Source organism: Cervus elaphus, chromosome 17 (genome assembly GCF_910594005.1).
Source record: "Cervus elaphus chromosome 17, mCerEla1.1, whole genome shotgun sequence".
Taxonomy (NCBI): domain Eukaryota; kingdom Metazoa; phylum Chordata; class Mammalia; order Artiodactyla; family Cervidae; genus Cervus; species Cervus elaphus.
The window spans coordinates 23,831,237-23,837,236 of NC_057831.1; the positions used below are offsets into that span (position 1 = coordinate 23,831,237).

Sequence of the window (6,000 nt, forward strand, 5' to 3'; positions counted from 1 at the left end):
TACACACAGGTCCTATAGTAGGTAAATATATTCTGTCCTGGCTGTGGGTGGGGTGGTGTGAGAGAGAATGCGAGGGAACTGGGGGCTTCTTTCGGAAGGAGGAGTTCAGGAATAAGGCTGTCCGATCAATCTGGGGGAGCCAGGGAGGGCTTTCCCGGCTGAAAGGACTGACATGCACTTCTGCTTTCATTTCATGAAACGCCCTTAGGTGAAATCTGGTTCGGCACTGCACCAACCACCTTCCCCTCTCTCCTCCGCGCCCAAGCGCACCTCAGTCCTCAAGCCAACCCCCGGCAGGGAGCGGGGGGTGGGTATAAAAAAGAAAAGTTGCCCCGAGTTCCCCTCCGCGTCCCGTTCCCGCCGGGCGGAGGGACAGAGGAGAAGTAACTGCCCGGCCGAGCAGCCGCGGCCCTCCGGCCGAGCGGCCCGTGCTCAGTCCGGATGTGCCGGGCCCCCGGCTGGCCGAGCCCATGCGCCTCTCCACCACTGTCAACCTGCCCCTCCGGTCTAGCCGAGCGGTTAGCGCAGGAATGAGGAAGTCCGAGCGGGGCTGGAGGGGTGCGGGGCGGGCGGGTGGCGGGAGCCGGGCCGGCGCGGCCCCCACTGGCCCGAGTTCGGCTTACCCTGCTGGCAGGTCCGCGCTCGGCCTCCCTGCGCCTGTGGCTCCCGCTCCGGGGCGGCACGGGCCTGGGGGCCGGGGAAGGGAGAGGCGGCGGCCGGCCGGAGCCGGAGCGGGTCCGGGTGCTGGGTGGGCCGGCTTGGGTCCGGGCCGGCAGGCAGGCAGGCGGGCGGGCGGGCGCGCGGTCTCGCCGGGCCAGTCAGCGCCGCGCCATGTCCGCAGCGCGGGAGGAGGGAGCGCCGGGCGCGGGGTTGCGGGGCCGCGGCGTCGCCGCCTTCCCGGCCGCGGCGGCTCCGGCCTGGGCTGCGCTGGGCTCTCGGGGCCGGGCCGGCGGCTGCGCGCAGGCCGAGGGCGGCGGCGGCGGCGAGAGGCCCGACCGACGGGAAGGGCAGGGGAAGCTGTCAGCGCGTCGCCGGGCAGCTCCGGTGGCGAAACCTCCTCTTCCTGCCCCGGCTCGCTGGTGCACTTCTCTCTCTTTCTCTCTCGCTCACTCTCTCACTTCCTGGCTGGAAATTCCCACTGACGTCGAGAGAGAAGACAGACAGACGGACACACGCGCGCAAGGCGCGGGGGCGGGAGGTGGGGTCGCCGCCGGGGGTGGGGAAAGCCCGCACTCCGGTGGGACCGTGCGCCCCCGGCCCGGCCCCGCCTGCCGGCTCGGCGCCCGCCCCCCGGAGCCGCTGCGGGGCGCAGGCGAGGGGCGCGCGCTCGGCGGCCGGGACGCCGGGGTCCCCCGCCGGCGCTCCCGGAGCCGCGAGGGCAGTAGCGGACGGGGACGCCCCCTGCGAGCGCCTGCGGGGCCGAGTCTTCCCGAGAAGCGGGAGGCGCGGAGGCGGCGGCCCTGCGGTTGTCCGGAGTCGAGCGGTCCAGAGCCCCTAAGGACAGGCCCGAGCATCTGGAGGGGATGATGGGTCGGCATGGGGCCAAGCACGCTGTGTATAAAAATAAATCTCCTCGGTATATTCCATTTAAGTGCTCTCAGTTACTCTCAAATCTCTTCACAGATTAAATTGGAATGTCTATAGCATAACTGATTTCTGTCCAGGAAGGTCTGAACACCTACTGGTTTGGGGTGAGGTCTCAAATCTCCTGGTTTTGACAGTTATTCAGAACTTCCAATTACAGGGCATAGTCAGGCCTTTATGATAATAACTGTGGGTGGAATTATAGTGATGATGGTAGAAATGGTTTTGGTTCACAGCTCATAAAGAAATACTGATCCAGCAAATGGGAAATTTGTCTCTTTCTTTTTTTTTTTTTTTCTGGAGAGACCGATGATAGAAGTCACTGAGGGGCCTCCCAGTGATCACCATTCACTAGCTTTTGAGCTTTACGTGCCAGGCACTGTGCTAGGTGCGGGCAGGAAATCCCTTGGGGTAGATTAGTTCCCCTGAACTGACAAGAAACTGAGCTGAGATAGTTTCGAGCTAATTATCTCATTACTGAATTCAGTGATAACTGTGTAAATTGAACTTTAAAGCATCAGGAATCAGGGGACCACCAGGCCAAGTGTTGCTATGGCATTAAATTGCCCCAGCAACACTCCCCTTGGAGCCCACTCCTCGCCTTCCCTCCTGCCCTCTCAGGTTATAAGAATCTTCTTGGTACTTTCCCGGTGGTCCAGTGGCTAAGACTCCGCCCTCCCAAAGGGGCGGGGAAGAGGGGGAGGAGGGTGGTAAGGGGTAGGGTGCCATTCCTCATCAGGGCACTGGGTCCCACATACCACAGCTGAAGATTGAAGATCCCACGTGCCTCAACTAAGACCCAGCACAACCAAATTTTAAAAAACTCAACATTTAAAAAACGAAAAGAATCTTCTTGATGGAGTGTTTGGCAGAGGAGTAGAGATCCATTTGTTTGGGTCTGGAGTGAATCTCTGCGGTGACCTTGGGACCAACCACAACAACCTTCCTTCAAGTCTGACATCACCTTTCTAAAGCACATTCACAGCGCATAAAATCTGTTCCATAAATAGTAAATGTCTTTAAAGATGAATTATTCTTTTCTTTAAAATGTTATACACATTGTTTCACCAAAGAATTGGTCATAAGAGTATATCCCAGACATGGAGAGACCTGGAAAGGAGAAAATGTGGGAGAGTCAGGGTTTAGACCCAATGCAACTTGACCTCTGCTTTTAGGAGGCTAAGATGCAGGTGGTGGGAGAGAAGTTGCCATTTGTGGAAAGTAGACTGTAGAAGTCCTGGCATCATAGACGCTTTTCTTTGAGGCAGTGAAGGAGGAATGGAGTATCTACTGTTTTACCTCTTTATGGGAATCACATAATAATAGTATTTTGCTGCTTCTGTACATTAATAATTTGGAATTTACCAGCAATGTAACTGGGCAAAACAAAGACTTTCATGGTACAATATATCTTAAATAAACTACTCAGGCTAGAAAGAGTTGATATTTTATGAGGTCCTCTCATAATCTAAGCGAAAGATGATTTGGACTCAACCTCACATCATAGAAGTAGAACGAGTGCTTACTATTTGTGGCATTGTTTCCAGCATATTTATGTGATGTTTGGGATAAAGAAGACTACCAGATGTTTTTTTAAAAAAACAAAATCTCAGGGATTCAGCACAGTAAAACTTTAAAACGTCACTTCTCTCTCACTCACAATCTACTGCAGAAGCTCCTGGGTGGTGGCACACAGGGGCAGCTCTCCTCCAGACAGGACTCAACCATTCAGAATTCTCCCATCATCTAACTCCTCCATCGTTATGTGTTGCTTCCAATTTTGCCTCAGAAAAGGAAGAGAAGGAGCATTCGAAATGTATGTCTTCTTTCAGCTCCCTTTGATTGAAAGTGACACATTTCTGCTCACATTACCTGGTCCCGCTTTATTAAGGAACCCAGGAAACAGTTTTGCTGGGTATTTAGGAAGAGGAAATAGGTTGGGTGAGCACCCAATTAATCCTTGCTACACATGTATTAGGGAGGGTTTTCCAGGTGGCTCAGTGGGTAAAGAATCTACCTGCAATGCCTGAGACACAGGAGACTCGGGTTTGATCCCACAGTCAGGAAGATCCCCTGGAGGAGGCCATGGCAACCCACTCCAGTATTCTTGCCTGGAGAATCTTATGAACAGAGGAGCCTGGCAGGCTACAGTCCATAGGGTCGCAAAGAGTTGAACACAGCTCAAACCTAGCGCACACACACATGTATTAACTTATTTAACTCAACCAATCATATGAAATAGGTTCCTTTTATCCCTATTTTTACAGTTGAAAAATCAAATAATTTTGCTAAGGTTTCATACCTAGTTAGTAGTAGAGGAATCAGGATTCAAATTCAGTTGATTTGCCTCTGATATCCATGCTCTTAATGGCTCCACTAAACTATCCAATGTAATGAAAAGGAGAAGGATTTAAGAGATTTTAGAAGATAGGGTCAATAGGATGTGCTTACAGATAATACACGCAGGTCAAATGGGAGGAAAACTGCGATAGCTCTGAGTTTTCTAGTCTGAGTAATTCGAATGGTAACATCATAACTGAGAAAGAATCTGTGGAAACACGATGAGTTCAGTTTTTGTCATGTTAATCATAATAGGCTCTATGAGACCATGTGGCAGTGACTAATATTCAATTGGAAATTCAAGCCCAATGTTCTGAGAGACATAGGATTGGTGATCTAAATCAAGAGATAACTGTGAAGATGTGGTGGTGGTTGTCATGAGTGTGTTTCTAAAACATTAGTGACCAAAGAGAGTTGGAAGAGAAGAGAACCAAGAACAGAAATTTGATGAGCAACTATTTCTGGAGTTGGTGTGTGTGGGTGTGTGTGTGTATAGCAAGAGAGAGGGGAGAAAGACAGAGACACTTAAAGACTCCTCGGGTGCCACTGAAGAAGGCTTGGAAAACCAGAGAAGAGAGAGTTTTAAGGGTCAGAGAGTGTTCAGCAGTGTAAGATACTGCAGACAGTTCCTAAAAGGTCAGAAAAAGAAGAAACTGTTTACTGGAGAATTATGAAATTCCAAGCATGACTTCAGGGGATGCTTATGCAGCTAAGGAAAGAAACCTCCTTGCATTCCGTTTGGAAGAAAAGGAGAGCTCATTATAATATTCTCAAGATGGCGCTGATACCAGTGGCTATGGTCTAGGCTACTCTAAAGTTTCAATATAATCATGAGACCTGGGAACCAGGTTATAGGGGGCTGACAAGGGAGTGGGAAATGGAGACAGGGGAACAATAAATGCAAAAGAATTTGGAGTGAAGAGAAAGAAGCGAGGAAAGAGAAGCTGGTGTCATCCTTCATGTACCTGACTAATATTTATGGAGTGCCATGGTTAAAGGAAGTTTGGAAGGGTTGAGAAATAGTTTAATGAGTTATAGAGTTAATAATAAAAAAAAAAAAGAGCAGTATGAAGGAGCAAGGTGCTAGAAGAAAAGGGAAGTGGGATGTGTGGAGGCCATAGTCTAGGTGAAGGAATTTCGGGGGACAGGTCTTCCTGTATGAACAGTGAGGAGGAAGCCTGAGGAGAAGAGAAACTCTCAGGAAGAGGAGATTAGGCTCTAACTGTCAGTCAAAATGCACACAGTCAAAAATAACTATTAGAGACTGTGTTTTTGGTTAGGGCTGCCATATAATATGTTCCTTAAATAACAGAAATTAATTTTTCTCCTGATTCTGGAGGTTACAAATCCAAAAATAAGGTACCAGCTGGGTTGATTCTTTCGAAGGCCTCTCTCCTTGGTTTATAGAGAACTTTCTTTCCCCTGTGTCTTCACCTCAGTATGTCTGTGTTCTAATCTCTCCTTATTGTAAGGACACCAGTCATATCGGATCAGGGTCCATTCCAGCTACCTCATTTAAACTTCGTTGGCTCTTTAAAGACTTTCCCAAACACAGTCACATTCTGAGCTACTGGAGGTTAAGACATCAACATACAAGTTATGGGGGTGGGCAGGAGATACAATTCAACCCATAACAGAAATATCTTCTAGTGACCTTCATGAAGACACAGAACTAGAGGAAACAAATCATCCCAGTTTGCCCAGTACCATCTTGGTTTTAGCACAGAAAGCACTTTGTTCAGGAACCCCTCAGTCTCCAGTAAACCAGGGTGATTGGTCAGGCCACCTGAAAGCCAACAAAACTGGTTGGAATAAAATCAGATTGGCTGATTTGAGACTGCTCCCAGTTACTTGTTTATATGGAGGGGGTTTCCGTCTTCTGGAAGGTTCTATATCTGGCTATCAAAGCTACTCATAAATAATGATCTGCTGCTTTTATATATATTTATATATATATTTATATATATCTTTAATAGGATAAATATGCCTTTGAATACATATATCTCCTGATAAGTTTTTATAGCAATCTGAAAGATATTGTCATAATAATACCCATTATAACAGATCAACATTCAT

The 6,000-nt window shown here is 49.3% G+C and overlaps 1 protein-coding gene across 2 annotated transcripts in view; it reads right to left on the reverse strand.

Annotated features, from left to right (window-relative positions):
* NFKB1 (nuclear factor kappa B subunit 1) overlaps window positions 1-749 on the reverse strand; it is a 122,312-nt gene extending 121,563 nt beyond the window's left edge. For both annotated transcript variants that reach the window (XM_043870898.1, XM_043870896.1), the window contains exon 1: window positions 624-749. The gene's annotated coding sequence lies outside the window, so the exon portion shown is untranslated. The remainder of the gene's footprint in view (window positions 1-623) is intronic.
* Between the last annotated feature and the right edge of the window lie 5,251 nt (window positions 750-6,000).